This window comes from Kogia breviceps, chromosome 8 (genome assembly GCF_026419965.1).
Source record: "Kogia breviceps isolate mKogBre1 chromosome 8, mKogBre1 haplotype 1, whole genome shotgun sequence".
NCBI classification, from domain to species: domain Eukaryota; kingdom Metazoa; phylum Chordata; class Mammalia; order Artiodactyla; family Physeteridae; genus Kogia; species Kogia breviceps.
The window spans coordinates 33062549-33078351 of NC_081317.1; the positions used below are offsets into that span (position 1 = coordinate 33062549).

The 15803-nt window shown below is 37.1% G+C and overlaps 2 protein-coding genes and 1 non-coding gene across 17 annotated transcripts in view; 1 reads left to right on the plus strand and 2 right to left on the minus strand.

Annotated features, from left to right (window-relative positions):
* Nucleotides 1-11632, minus strand: part of ECM2 (extracellular matrix protein 2) — a 38067-nt gene extending 26435 nt beyond the window's left edge. For 13 of the 15 annotated variants that reach the window (XR_010841914.1, XR_010841913.1, XR_010841912.1 and 10 more), the window contains exon 1: nucleotides 11291-11550. The gene's annotated coding sequence lies outside the window, so the exon portion shown is untranslated. Of the gene's footprint in view, nucleotides 1-11290 lie in introns of all 15 variants that reach the window. The other 2 variants (XM_067041132.1, XM_059072415.2) reach the window with 2 other exon arrangements.
* Nucleotides 1-15803, plus strand: part of CENPP (centromere protein P) — a 205699-nt gene that overhangs the window by 154280 nt on the left and 35616 nt on the right. The window lies entirely within an intron of this gene.
* On the minus strand, nucleotides 6303-6409 carry LOC131762090 (U6 spliceosomal RNA). The gene has a single exon (XR_009337168.1). It is a non-coding gene; the product is annotated as a U6 spliceosomal RNA (small nuclear RNA).

Genomic DNA, 15803 nt, shown 5'->3' on the forward strand with positions numbered 1-15803 from the left:
TTAGCCCCCAGGCCATAGTTTGCGGACCCCTCTCTGGACCACTGTGTTGTAGGTTTTCAGAGGTTACTCAGGAGGTTTCTCTCCACCTCTCTGCCAAGTCATTCTGTGACTAACGTCATCCACAATTCATTTTCCCAGCTCTTATATTTTATTATTTTATTCTCTAGTGTTATAATTTTCTTTGTTGGCGGGAAAGAGCATAATTGCACCAAATAAAAATAACAGCAAACTAGTATCAGTTATAAAGAGGTAAGAGGGACAAAGAGTAACTTTTAAACAGCTGGTCTCAAGAACAGTACAGGGCCCTGCACATGGTGAAGTTGAAAAACATATTTGAGAGATGAATACTTTTTCAAACCTTAAACATGGATTAGCACAGAACAGAAGTCCCTGAGAGGGGGAAAAATCCATGTTGAGCTCCTGCTCACTGCCTGGAGGGAGTTCCTTCCCAGGCTGAAGCCCAGGGTGAGAACCCAGGCAGAGCCCAACAATCTCCCTGAGTTGAAAAAAAAAGAAAATCTGGGGTCCTGGGGATGCCAGAGAGGCAAGAGTTTGCAGAACAGAGCACAGGGAGGTGAGACCTACACTGAAAAAGACTTCCAAAGATACCAAGTCTTCAACTGAGTGTGATTAGCATATTTGTATGAGTAAACTACTCAACACTTGAGAAAGAACTGTGTGGCAGACTGTGTGTCCACCATTCATAGTGGAGACCCTGTACTGCAAAGGGCATCAGGCAGAGTGCTCAGAAGGGCATCAGCACATCAGAGAAAACAGTTTACCCTAGACTAAAGGCTGATCTGATCCCATTTACAGAACTGAATAGCAAGCCTCCAGAAAGGATCAAACTGTGTGCAACAATTTAACTATGTCTCAGAGCACCCAACAAGTACTGGGAAAGCCAGCAAAAATTTACCAGGCACACAAAGAAACAGGAATTGTTGACCCATGATGAGAAAAATCAATCTATTGAAACCCATCCATAGCACAACTGACATAATTATTAAGTAGGTCATTAAAAGTTATTAAAACCATAATCTGTATGTTCAAGAATGTAGAGGAAAGATATTTAAAGAAATCCAAACTGAACTTTTAAAGATGTAAACTACAATGTGAGAGAGGAAAAACTGTACTGTAAGGGATGAATAGCACATTAGACATTGCAGGAAAAAATTAGTAAACTTGAAAACATAGTCACAGAAATTATCCAAAATGAACACACACACACACACAACCAGTAAAAAACATGAACAGAGCATCATCAAACTGTGGGACAACTTCAAGAAGATCAATTTATGTCCAGTTCCAGTCCCTGAAGGACTAGGGAGGCACAAAAATATTTGAAGAAATAAAGACTGGTCATTTTCCAAATTTGATGAAAACTATAAACCCACATATCCAAGATCAATAAACCCCCAAAATAAGAAATATGAAGAAAATTATGTCAATTATTCATCATAATCAAATTGCTTTAAAACCAGTAATAAGGGGAACATCTTAAAAGTGACCGGAGAAAAAGACACAAAGTTAAGAATAGAATAAAAGACTTCTCATTCAAAACCGTACAAGACAGAAGACAGTGGAACAACGACTTTCAGGTACTGAAAAAAATCAACTTAGAATTCTATACTCAGTGATAATGTCTTTCAGAAACACAGGCAACATAAAGACTTTTTCAGACATAGAGAAGCTGAAGGAATTAATCACCAGCAGAATTGCACTGTAAGAAATGCTAAAGTAGAAGGAAAATTATATCAGATAGAATTATGGATCTACACAAAGGAATGAATACCACAGGAAATGGCATATATGTAGATAAATACTTTTTTATTTTTAAATCTCTTTAAAAGATGCTAGTTTAATACAGTCATCTGTTTTTAACAGTTGTGTTGATTAATACAATAATATTTTGGGGTTTCTATCTTAAGTGAAAATAAAATGTATGACAACAGAAGCAGAAAGGAAGAGAGAGGAAGTGTAAATATACTGTTGTAATGTTCTAATACTATAAGCAAAGTGGAATATCAACTGAAGATAATTGTAATAAGTTAAAGATGCAAACTATAAGCCCTAAGGTAACCACCAAACAAAAAAAGAGTTATAGCTAATAAACCAATAAAGGTGATAAAGTGGAATAATAAAAATAATCCAAAACATATTACATATAAATCATATTAAATGTGACTTCATTAACTACCACAGAGACTGTCCAGATTGAATTTTTAAAAATTAAGACCCAACTCTAGGGACTTCCCTGGTGGTCCAGTGGTTAAGACTCCATGCTCCCAATGCAGGGGGCCTGGGTTCAATTCCTGGCCAGGGAACTAGATCCCACATGCATACCACACCTAAGAGTTCATATGCCACAACTAAGGAGCCCGCAAGCCTCAACTAAGACCCAGCACAACAAAATAAAATAAAATAAAATCCCAACTCTATGCTGCCTGTAAGAAACTCACGCTAAGTAAAGATGCAAATGGATTAAAATTAAAAGGATGGAAAAATGTATACTTTGGTAACACTAATCAAAAGAAAAGTGGGGGGCTTCCCTGGTGGCGCAGTGGTTGAGAGTCCACCTGCCGATGCAGGGGACACGGGTTCATGCCCCGGTCCGGGAGGATCCCACATGCCATGGAGTGTCTGGGGCCATGAGCCATGGCCGCTGAGCCTGCGCGTCTGGAGCCTGTGCTCCGCAACGGGAGAGGCCACAGCAGTGAGAGGCCCGCGTAACGCAAAAAAAAAAAAAAAAGAAAGAAAAGTGGGGCTTCCCTGGTGCCGCAGTGGTCAAGAATCTGCCTGCCAATGCAGGGGACACAGGTTCAAGCCCTGGTCCGGGAAGAGCCCACATGCCGCGGAGCAACTAAGCCCGTGCGCCAGAACTACTGAGCCTGCACTCTAGATCCTGCAAGCCACAACTATTGAGCCCACGTGCCACAACTACTGAAGCCCACATGCCTAGAGCCCGTGCTCCACAAAAGAGAAGCCACCTCAGTGAGAAGCCCGCGCACTGCAATGAAGAGCAGCCCCCGCCCACCTCAACTAGAGAAAGCCCACACACAGCAATGAAGACCCAAAGCAGCCAAAATAAATAAATAAATAAATAAAATAAAGTTTTAAGAAGAGACATATTTAACTCAATTTTAAAAAGTGGATGGCTAGGGCTTCCCTGGTGGCGCAGTGGTTGAGAGTCCGCCTGCCGATGCAGGGGAAATGGGTTTGTGCCCCGGCCCCGGGAAAATCCCACGTGCCGCGGAGCGGCTAGGCCCGTGAGCCATGGCCGCTGAGCCTGCTCGTCCAGAGCCTGTGCCCCGCAACGGGAGAGGCCACAACATGAGAGGCCTGCATACCGCAAAAAAAAAAAAAAAAGTGGATGGCTATATTAATATAAGATGAAGAATTGGGCTTCCCTGGTGGTGCAGTGGTTGAGAATCTGCCTGCTAATGCAGGGGACATGGGTTTGAGCCCTGATCTGGGAAGATGCCACATGCTGCAGAGCAGCTAGGCCCGTGAGCCACAACTACTGAGCCTGTGCGTCTGGAGCCTGTGTTCTGCAACAGGAGAGGCTGCGATAGTGAGAGGCCCGCGCACCGCAATGAAGAGTGGCCCTTGCTTGCCACAACTAGAGAAAGCCCTCGCACAGAAATGAAGACCCAACACAGCCAAAAATAAATTAATTAATTTTTAAAAAGATGAAGAAGAATAAAGAGAGCCATTATGTAATGATAAAAGGATCCATTCATGAAGATGTAACAATTCTAAGCCTTTATACACTGAACAGTACGGATTCAAATTACATGAAGAAAAAAACTGGTATAGCTGCAAGAAGAAATAGACAAATCCACAGTTTTCATCCAGAATTGCTACTTTCTTCTCCCAAATATGGATTTTTAAAATAGTAGATCACAAGCTAAAACAACAAGATAGCACTGTACCCTGTTAGAATGGCCAAAATCAAAAACACTAACAAATTGTGAGGTAAGGGTGTGTAGCAACAGGAACTCTCATTTATTGCTGGTGGGAATACAAACCATACGGCCACTTTGTAAGACAGTTTGGAAGTTTCTTACAAAACTAAACATACTCTTACCCTGCAATCCAGCAGTCATGCTTCTTAATGTTTACCCACATGAGCTGAAAACTTATATTCACACAAAAACCTGCACGTGGACGTTTACAGCAGCTATATTCATAATTGCCAAAGCTTGGGAACAACCAAGACATCCTTAAGTAGGTGAATGGATAAATAAACTGTGTTACATCCAAACAGTGGAGTATTATTCAGCGTTAAAAAGAAATAAGCTCTCAAACCATGAAAAAACATGGAAGAATCTTAAATGCTTATTACTAAGTGGAAGAAGCCACTCTGAAAAGGCTAGTACTGTGTGACTGCATCTACATGGCATTCTGGAAAAGACAAAACTATGGAGACAGTACAGACGTACTTCGTTTTATTGCACTTTATCATGCTTCACAGATACTGCATTTTTTAACAAATTGAAGGTTTGAGGCAACCCTGCATCAAGCAAGTTTATCGGCACCTTTTTTCCAACAACATTTGCTCACTTCATGCTGTCACATTTTGGTAATTCTTACAATATTTCAAACTTTTTCATTATTACCAAATTACTATATTTGTTATGGTGATCTGTGATCAGTGATCTTTGATGTTACTGTTGCAAAAAGATTATTATGCTCTGAAGGCTCAGATGATGGCTAGCATTTTTTTAGCAATAAAGTATTTTTAAATTAAGACAGAAACATTGATTATTTTTTTAGACATAATGCTATTGCACATTAAATAGAATACAGTATACTGTAAACATAACTTTTATATGCACTGGGAAACCAAAAAAAATTGTGTGACTCCCTGTGTTGCAGCTTTATTGTGGTTGTCTGTAACCGAACACACAACATCTCTGTGGTATGCTTATATAGTCAGAGTTGCATGTTCATTGATTTATGATCCTACTTTCAGTTTGTGTTTTCATTGTGGCCAGGTGATGCTTTTGCTTCCTAGCAATCTATATCATTTATAATGGTGCTTCACTATATAGAACTCAGATTTTGAATGAATCTTTGAAGTCATCTGCTTTTCCAGTAATGGGAAGTTCTTTATCTTCCATGTTCAGACAGCTCTGTCTGAGAAATCTTCCTTAGATTGTGCTACAATTTGTTGTTCACATCATGGCCCATAAGAGATTTAAAGATAAAAGCCATGTTCACACAGTTTTCTTTCTCCTGAGTTCTTAATCTTTTTTTATCAATGCTTTTTAAGATGTGTTTAAGTTTCTAAAACTAGTACATAATTTTTTAAAACTCAAAATGATACATAGGCATAAAAAACAAGTTGCCTTAACCATAATTCATAGTTTAGTACAAGGGTAGACATGCTTTTTCTTCAGTGTCCAGGGAGTAAATATTTTTAGCTTTGCAGGACAACAGTCTCTGTTAAAACTACTCAACTTTGTTATTGTAGCCAAAAATATCCATAGACAAGAAATAAATGGATGGCCACAACTGTATTCTGAGGCACTTTGAAAAACAGAATTTGACCTATGGGCCATAGTTTCCCATCCCCTAGTTTAAGGGTATCTTTCATGATACCTTCTAAACATATATGAACATATATATTTAAACATAAATGGAATTGTTCACTATACTGCAATCTGTTCTCTTTCCATTCAGTAATAAATTGTGGTCATATGGACATATATGTCAATGTATGTAAATCTATCTGGTCTGTGCACTCCATTTTCATTCCATAAGTTATGTAACAAACAATTTGGTGATGTATATTTAATTTTTTCCACTTTTCCTCTGTTGTAAACACTCTTGTGGGAATTCCCTGGTGGTCCAGTTGTTAGGACTCCGAGTGTTCACTGCCAAGGGCACGAATTCAATCTGTAGTCAGCGAACTAGGATCCCACAAGCTGCGTGGCGCGGCCAAAAAATGAAACAAAACGAAACACTCTTGTGCACATACCTTCTGGAAATATTTTTTAATGTTCTTTTTTCTTTTTTTTTAATTTGAAGAATAGTTGATTTACAATGTTGTGCCCATCTCTGCCGTACAGCAGTGTGACTCAATTATACACATATATACATTATTTTTTAATATTCTTTTCCATTATGGTTTATCATAGTATATTGAGTATAGTTCCCTGTGCTATACATTAGGGCCTTGTTGTTTATCCATTCTAAATATAATAGTTTGCATCTACCAAGCCCAAACTCCCAGCCCATCCCTCTCCCTCCCTTCCTCCCCTCCTCCCCCTTGGCATCCACAAGTCTGTTCTCTATGTAAAAATATGGAATGCTTCACAAATTTTCATGTCATCCTTGTGCAGGGGTCATGCTTATCTTCTCTATATTGTTCCAATTTTAGTATATGTGCTGCCAAAGTGAGCCCTTTTGTGTTCTTAATTGTAATTTTTAATTTATAAATAATGTAATAATAGATTTTCTGTTGTTTTTAACTATATTGTCTCTTGGGTTTATTTTTGGATGAAATTTAATATAAGTCACTTTGGTCATATTTATTAATATATTTTGAGGCCATGGTATAGGTATATACACATTTAGAATTGTTATATATATTTCTGGTGCTTTTATCATTAGGTACTTTCTGTATCTCTAGTACTGTGTTTTGTCATACGATCTACTTTGTCTAATTAATGTAGCTGCTTTCTTTTTATTAATGTCTGCTTAATATATTTTTTGCATCATTTTACTTTCAGCCTTTCATATTTTCAATATATTTTCTATTAGCATATCATTTTTAGTGCAGTATGACAATTTTTATCTTTTAAGTGGAATAGAAAGTCTATTTGTATTTATTGTAACACTTGATATGTTTGAATTTAAATGTTTTCTGAATATTTGCATTCTATTTGTCCTGCCTATTCTGTGTGTGTTTTTTTTCCATTCTTGCTTGCTTTCTTTTTAATTGATTGCTTAGTTTTTATTATTCCATTAGTAATTGTATACTTTTTGCTATTAAGTTCTTTGTAGAGATTACCTCATACATCCTTAACTTATCAAGTCTAATATAAATTAGTACCTTTACCTCTTTCTGGACTCTAACTTTACTTACCTCATCCTAGAACATATACTACTCTTGTCATATATTTTAATTCTTTATATATGTTAAACCCTCAAAAGATTATTATTATTATTTTATGCTAAAAGTTCATTTATCAGGCTCTCTCAACCTTAGCACTATTAACATTTGGGTTGGATACTTCCATTTTGTGGTGGGGGGCTGGCCTTTGTATATTTAGTAGCATCCCTGGCTCCTACCTAGTAGATACCACTATCCCTTCCTCTCAGTTATAACAACCAAAAATTGTCTTCAGATATTACCAGATGTGTCTTGGGGGTGGAAGGAGTCAGCCTGCCTCCAGTTAAGAACCACTGATTTAGATCTTCCTAAACATTGATCCTTTTTCTTCTTATTTCTTTCTGCATCACCAGTCTTCTATCAGGATTATTTTCTTCCTAAAAGAATCCCTTTTAGTAATTCCTTTAATTCAGTACTGCTGATGACCAGTTCTTTTGTTTGTTGGTCATGTGAAAATGTTTATATCTTATGTCCATTCTGAAAGGCTGTATTTGCTAAATATGGAATTCTAGGTTGACAAGTGTTTTCTTTCAGCATTTGGAAGATTTCATTCCAATGTCTTCTTGTTTCCATATTTTCTGTTGAGTAGTCATCTGTCAATCTAATTATTTCTCCTTTAAAAGTAACTTTTTTGGTTGCTTTTAAGATATTCTCTTTGGCTTTGGTTTTCAGCTGTTTTACTCTGTTGTACATAGATATGATTTACTTGTTTTTATCCTATATGGGATTCATAGAACTTCTTGAATCTGTGGACTGATATTTATCAAATTTGGAAACTTCTTAGCCCTTATCTCTTCAAATAATACTTTCCTACTTCTCTCTCCTCTTTCTTTTCAAAACTACAGTGACATGTATGATAGCCTTCTCATCATGTCTTTAATGTCACTTTCCCTCTCTTGTATTTTTTATCCTTCTCTCACCCAGTGATTGGTCCTGGTTATTCCACTAACCTCCCTTCCATTCACTAATTATCTGTTCAGCTGTGGTTTATCTGCTATTAAATCCATCCATTGACTTCTTTTTTTCTGTTATTGTGTTTTTTTAGTTTTTTGGCTTTTCAGTGGGTTCTTATTGTTTCTGTTTCTCTACTGAAATTTTCAATCTTGTTTTTCACATTTTGAACATATTAATCACATTTATTTAAGTCTGAGTCTGAAAACTCCATTTCAGGACATTCTATATGTCTATTTCTATTGTCTGTTATTTCTTTCTAGGTTTTTAGCCATTTTCTTCTGTTTCTTCCTATGCCTGATGGCATTTGATTGCCAGTCATTGTATATGAAAAATTGTGAATATACTTTGAAGCCTACAATGATATATTTATTATTTATCCTAAAAGGATTTACATTCAGACATGAGGTTAAGGGCACTATCAATCATAAATTGAATGATTTGAAGCTGAGTTTCACTATAACTAATTAATAATTATACTTTAAGTCCCAAACCAAAACCTGGTGATTTCATCTGCATCACTTTTCCCTGCCACCCCTGCTGCTTGATTGGCCCCATTCCTTGAGTTTTGTTTCTGTCTTGACTTGAGAGGCTGTTTTAAAGCTATACTCAGCTTCTCAGTCACCTCTTTTGGTTCCACAGATGCCTCCAGAAGAAAAGCTGTTCCAGACCTCTTAGGATTCCAGTCCTATCCCAAATATTGGCCCTGTTATTTTTCCTATTTTTTTCTAATTATTCTCAGCAGGCTGAATGGTCTGAATTGCATAGTCTGCCATTATAAGAAGCATGAGTTCCCTCAGATTAGTTTTATTTCTATTTCCCTGAAATATATCATTTTTCTTTAAGAGAATGTTTTGGGTTGTAAAAGTTTTGAATTCTTATATGTTAGAAAATATCATTTTGTTTAGTTGGAAATAGAATTATGATTTTAGAATAATTTTCCTTCAATACTTCATAGGTATTGTTCCATTTGTTTCTTATATCTGTTACTGATGAAAAGTTTAAATTGAATCTGATTCTCATCTCTTTGTAATAAATCCTTTTTCCTCTCTCTGTAGAAGTTTTTATTTTTCAGATTTTGAACTCTATTTTTTTTTTCCTGCGGTACGTGGGCCTCTCACTACTGTGGTGTCTCCCTTTGTGGAGCACAGGCTCTGGACGCACAGGCTCAGCGGCCATGGCTCACAGGCTCAGCCACTCCACGGCATGTGGGATCTTCCCAGACCGGGGCACGAACCCACGTCCCCTGCATCGGCAGGCAGACTCTCAATGACTGCGCCACCAGGGAAGCCCTGAACTCATTTTTAATATTCAGAAGTTTTACTATAATGTACAGGGTTTTTTCTTCCTTATTGTATCCTTCTTAGGATCTTTTACTCTAATGACTTCTTTCTTTTCCACACAAACTCAGTTCTCTCCCAAACCTATTCAAGGCTATGGTTTTCCTCTTTAAATTCATTCCCATCTTCTCTCCGTATTTGAAGGATTCCTCACAGTTTCTGTCTCACCAGAAGCTCCCTTTCTTATTTACTACTGCAGTTATATATCCATGTGTGTATTTGTTTGTAATATATCTTATTTCTAGGTATTTGGTAAGAGGAAAAGAGTGATATTTGCTTAGTTTGCCCTCTTGAATCTCAGTTCTTTTTATAACTTCATCTGCCAGAATTATCCTCCTGTAGTCAGGATGTACTTGGATCATACGCTGACTTGTCACCATTTTACCTTGGCTCAACAAATAGCAGCCTCTAAGTTACTTTCATGTCAATTAACCTCAGCATGCCATCTTTTTTTCAGTATATAGGTACATTAATTACTGCAGTCATTTCAAACCCTTTACTGTAGGTCACTGAAATGAAACTATATTAGAACAACTTTTCATAATCTATATTGGTTTTAGAAAAACTAACATGCAAAATGTAAGGGAGGAGCAAATCTCCTAGCTGATTGGTGGCTAAAATTGTCAAAGACCATTCAGAGAGCAAGGTAATATGTTGGGAAGAAATAGCAACAGCAGCAGGGGAAAGCAATATGAAAAGTTGCGTTGTGAGACAGGGTAGAAGTAGAATTTGCTGAGTGGCAGGGGAAGTGAGCTCTGACAGAGAGCATAAATTCTGTGCTCTACATAAAATCTGTACATGGAGATTTTCTTCCTTTGACAGTCATATATGTGACTCTCCATCCTGTGGTAGGTGAGAGTTACGAGGAGTCAGGCCCTGGATCTAAGGGCTCTGGAGATAAACTTCCATGAGGGTCTCAGGCATCTTGTTGTCCCTGAGCCTCTTACTTAACATAGTATTGCCCAAGCTCACCCTTCTCCCATTATCCCCATCCCTCTTTGTCTTCCACCCCCCCTCCCAAATTGGCTTACTTTTACTTATCCAGAAATCTAAATAGATATGTACAAAAATAAATTTACAGAGCTATCTTAATTTTAAGAAAATCAGAATCTAAATAGTCTAATTGAAATGTTTAAATAATGTTTATGAAATGGCCTCTCAATACTAATTTTATCATTGATGCCTAGGCCTTTGTTATTTTCAGTGATTTATAGAATTTCACATTGCCTTTAATATTTACTCCAAAAACAACTTTATAATCTAGTGAATATGTTTCTAGAGGTAAACTTTTATGACACAATAGGTCTAATCACTGTAGGTATTATTTTGATCAAGTAAAATTTTCTTTCTCTTCAGCATTTATTGTGTCTATCCCAACATTAAATATCATCTGTAAATCTTGGTTAACTTATTGTTATTTTTCTACTAAAATCTTCGTCATCTGTCTTAAGTAAGCTTTAAATGGGTTTAAATTAAATTTTAAACTTCTACACAAAGCCATGAGATGCCTATTATCCCTTTTAACTTAACTCTCTAGGCTTAAAATGAAAAACATTTTAAATTAATCCTTTATGCTCTTTTAGGACTTAAAAATAGAAAAGAATGAAATTTTCAAACAAACTTATACTTCTATTGAGCATGTAATTCTATTTAAACATATAAAAATATATTGAATCCTAATTTCATAAAGTTTTAAATACTTCGGAAGTAATCATCCTGAAAAAAACAAGTAAACAAAATAATGTACACTTTAAACTTTTAAAATCTATTAGTAAGAGCTTATTTCCTCAAGGGTTAAACATATTTGCAACATAAAACAGCCAAATATTGAAACCATTCCACATGCTTTAGTAGAAACTTAAAATTTAAAACATTTTACCTGGAAATCTAAACTAAGTAGGCTTTGCTTGGTGTCATTTAAGTCTCCAGATGAAAATGAAACAAAACCAGAGCTTTCTTTAAAACAAAGAAGGGAATGTTGAAAAATGTTAACTGACTTCTTTGCAAAATCTAAAATAACTGCTTCCCTTGGGGATACATGCCTTTCGGTTCTTTGTGCAGAAAATCAGCCAAGACAGTAACCAGGGAAAATAGTTACCAAGGCAAATATTTGTTCTAAATCATGGGAAAAGTGGAAAGCAGCAGAGGGAAAAAAAGCATTAGTCTGTAGGCTGAGAAGACGGAGTTGGAAGCACAAAAGTGGAGCTTGATTAAGAAATGCGTGATTTTAATAGAGTGATTACATTAAAAATCTTAACGTTCATACTGGCCTGCATATCACTTGAGCTTTGTCAGACTGCAGAGATGTCATCCTTGCCAAGTTAGAGGACTGTGCATTCCTGGAATGCCTTTAATTGGGTTAATGTTATTTAACTCTTTCATCAGCTCTTTGCCGAGCACACCAGTCTCACACACAATATTGTTAACAAAACAGAAAGCTGTTACATATTAATGTCATTGAAATTATGTAACTTCCAACCTTAAGCAATAAGAAGAAAATATTCAAGGGAGCTATGAGGCTTCTGATTAAGGTAACTGGCAAGTTAGTTATCTACCTCAGCCTCAGTTTCTTCATCTGCATATAAGCAGGTCAGAGACAGATCAAGGTTCCTGGCCCACAGTGCTGCTTATAGGGGACCTTGGGTGAGTTACTGCTGTTTGTGACTAAAGTTTTTTCTTTGTACAGCTGGGATGGTAATACCTATCTTTCAAATTTTTGTGCAGATAGAATGAATAGCACATACAAAATGCCTGTCGTAGACTAGGTAATTATAATATCTTTTTAAAAAAATTCTTACTTACCTCATGGGTCTAAATTATTTGACAGAGAGAAGGTACATTTTTGTTTTTCCAAAATCTTAACATGACCTGGATAGATCAAATCAAGATGATGGACTGAGCACATGGGCCACCCAAATTCCTAAAAATAACAAAAACTTTGTTTGTTTTTAAAAATGTAACACTGCACTACAAAATAATTAGTACTATTAGAAGACAAGAAATGTTGAGAAATTCCTTGAAGACTGAAGGTACATAGGCTCTGTCTGGCAGACGACAACAAAACATGTGTTAGACAAGGTAACTCTGAGGGTGTTCCAGGTTTAGAAATTATAGATCCTGGGAATGGTGAGATTCGTTGGGAAACTGTACTCAAGAGAAGCAGGGAATATGACCCCAACCTTCCTGATGTCTCCATCAATTTTTCCAAGTATTAGGCATTTACCCCCAAATTGAACCCATGTTCTCATCCACTTGGCCTTGGGTGTCTAGTAGAAAAGGGAACCCCCATGTTCAGAATCCAGACTACCTCAGCCTAGTACAAGCACAAAGTTGACTATCTCCACCCACACATTCACAGCTTTGGCTCAGTGTTTTTAACATAAGCAGGTAGCCCAAGATTACCAAACATTTGCGAAGATTCTAACATTAAGATAGGAGTTCCCCTCATCTCCCCCCCAGAATACCTACCCACAATCAGAAAAGAGCTTTGGAAATTTAATCAAGAATGAGAAGCCACTACACACCTGTTAGAATTGCAAAAACCAAAACACTGATAATACCAAATGCAGGTGAGAATGTGGAGCAACAGGAATTCTCATTCATTGCTCGTGGGAGTACAAAATGGTACAGCCACTTTGGAAGGTAGTTTGGTGGTTTCCTAGAAAAATTCAGCAGTCGTGCTCCTTGGTATTTACCCAAATAAGTTGAAAACTTATGTCCACACAAAAACCTGCACACAGATGTTGACAGCAGCTTTATTCATAGTGCCAAAACTTGAAGCAATCAAGATGTCCTTCAGTAGGTGAAAGGATAAACTGTGGTGCATCCTACAATGGAATATTATTCAGTGCTAAAAAGAAATGGACTATTAAGCCATGAAAAGACATAGAGGAACCTTAAGTGCCTATTACTAAGTAAAAAAAGCAATTCGGAAATGGCTATGTACTATGTGATTCCAGCTATGTGACATTCTGGAAAAGGCAAATCTATGAAGACAGTAAAAAGGTCAGTGGTTGTCAGGGGTTGGTGGTGGGAGGAATGAATAGGTGAAACACAGAGGATTTTTAGGGCAGTGGAAATACTCTGTATGATATAATGATGGATACACGTGTTTATACTGTTGTCTAAACTCATAGAATGTACACACCAAGAGTGAACCATAATGAAACTATAGACTTGGGTGATTATGATTCATCAGTATAGGTTCATCAGTTATAACAAATGCACCACTCTAGTGGGGGATGTTGATAATCGGGGAGGCTGTGTGATGGGGGGGGACTAGGGATATATGGGAAACCTCTGTAACCTTCTCAATTTTTCTGTGCATCTGAAACTGCTCTAAAAAAAAGTCTTTAAAAAAAATGTGGCCTGATTTGAAATATATACATTGTTTTGGGAGGAAAAAAATGTAGATGACATGCAGTATTGGACACATTGCTTAGGGCAAACAGAAACTTACATTCTTTTTTTAAAAACTTTTTACTTTATATTGGAGTATAGCCATTAACAGTGTTGTGATAGTTTGAGGTGCACAGCAAAGTGGCTCAGCCATACCTATACCTGTATCCATTCTCCCCCAAACTCCCCTCCCATCCAGGCTGCCACATAACATTGAGCAGAGTTCCTTGTGCTGTGCAGTAGGTCCTTGTTGGTTATCCATTTTAAATATAGCAGTATATACATGTCAATCCCAAACTCCCTAACTATCCCTTCCCCCAACTCTTCCCCCGTGATAACCATAAGTTTGTTCTCTAAGTCTGTGAGTCTGAGAACCTCTTCTATAATGGATTCCTAGAAGTGAAATGCTGGGACAGAGTATAGGTATTGTTAAGTTGTCCTCAAAAGAAACAGGACAGGGTCTTCCCTCGTGCTCCAGCGGTTAAGACTCTACGCTCCCAATGCAGGGGCCCCAGGTTCGATCCCTGGTCAGGGAACTAGATCCCGCATGACGCAACTAAAAGTGCCCGTATTCCAGCAACTAAAGATCCCATGTGCCGCAACTAAGACCCGGCAGAGCCAAATAAATAAATAAATAAGAAACAGGACAAATTAACAATAGCTATACTCTGTCCCAGCATTTCACTTCTAGGAATCCATTGTAGAAACACATCTTTCTCTGCACAAGTGTGCCTCTAGGAAAGTACTTTGAAGCATTGTTCCCTAGGGGGGAAGGGAATTAACCAGTTATATACTGATAGGGAACAGTAAGCTGCCATAAAGCTATGTAGAGAGACTGAAGTAACTGTTATACAGACATACAAAATTGTCACAATATACCAAGAGGAAGAAAGAAATTTTAAAATAGTACACGTGCTATTATGTTCCCTTCTTTTAATGTATACAATTTAGCATCTTCCTAGAGAATAAATTGGAAGAAATAAACAACAAACTGTTAGTGGTTATCTTTGGGTGATGGAATTATGGGAGGATTTTAGTATGTAATTCTGTACTTTTATAATGTTTTGAACTTTTCATAACCAGATCAGAAAAAAAAGAATAACTTTTTTTAAAAAAAATTTAAACAATCAGAAAAAGAAGAAACTTTTGTTTCTTCACAACTTTTGTTGTGTTTATTAGCAGCACAGAGGAATAGCCAAGATTATCATACCAAGATTGGCCAAGTTGCGGAAAACCAGATTATACAGTTTCTGAGGTCTGTGCTCTAAAATCTTGTGGGTTAATGGACTATTACATGAGTCCTGCAGAAACTATGTTAACCACAGTAGTACATGGGAAATGCTGGTATTGGTGTTCTCCTCCTTTTTATTACTGCAGCCATAACTATGTTCTAAAGCTTGGCCCTGACAGCCGCTCTGCAGAGTTTGGTGTTGGTCACCAAACAGGGTGTCAACAGGTCCCTGAGTGCCCAGGCTACAAGCACAGCCAGCATGGGTTCCAACTCCAAAACATGTGTTTGAGTAAAGTCACCTTTTCAATATTTTCAATGAGTTAGTCTTTCTTTTAAGGGTGTAGTTGCTCAGATAAAGCTAGATTTCCCCTCTCAGAAATGGGAGTCTTATCTTGCTTCAGGCCTATTCTGTATCCTTTCCTGGTGCCATAGTTAAATGCCTTTTCAGCTAACTCACACTGAAGTGTGACAGTGCTTCATTTGCTTTCATTGAATTTACCCTCTCAGAAGAATATTTACATTTAAGTGGAGTACTAATGTATGAATATGCCATGATACATTCCCCTATCAGTGGACATTTGGATTTTTCCCCTTTATGAGTTTTGGTGCATTTTTCCAGATTACTTTCCAAAAACATTCTAGTAATGTATACTCCCACTGGAAATGTATAAAATGTCCATTTACCTGCCACTTTATTTTTTAAATGATTTTTGTATTTTTGAATAGGTAATATATATAAGTAGCATAAATTTTTTAAATATAC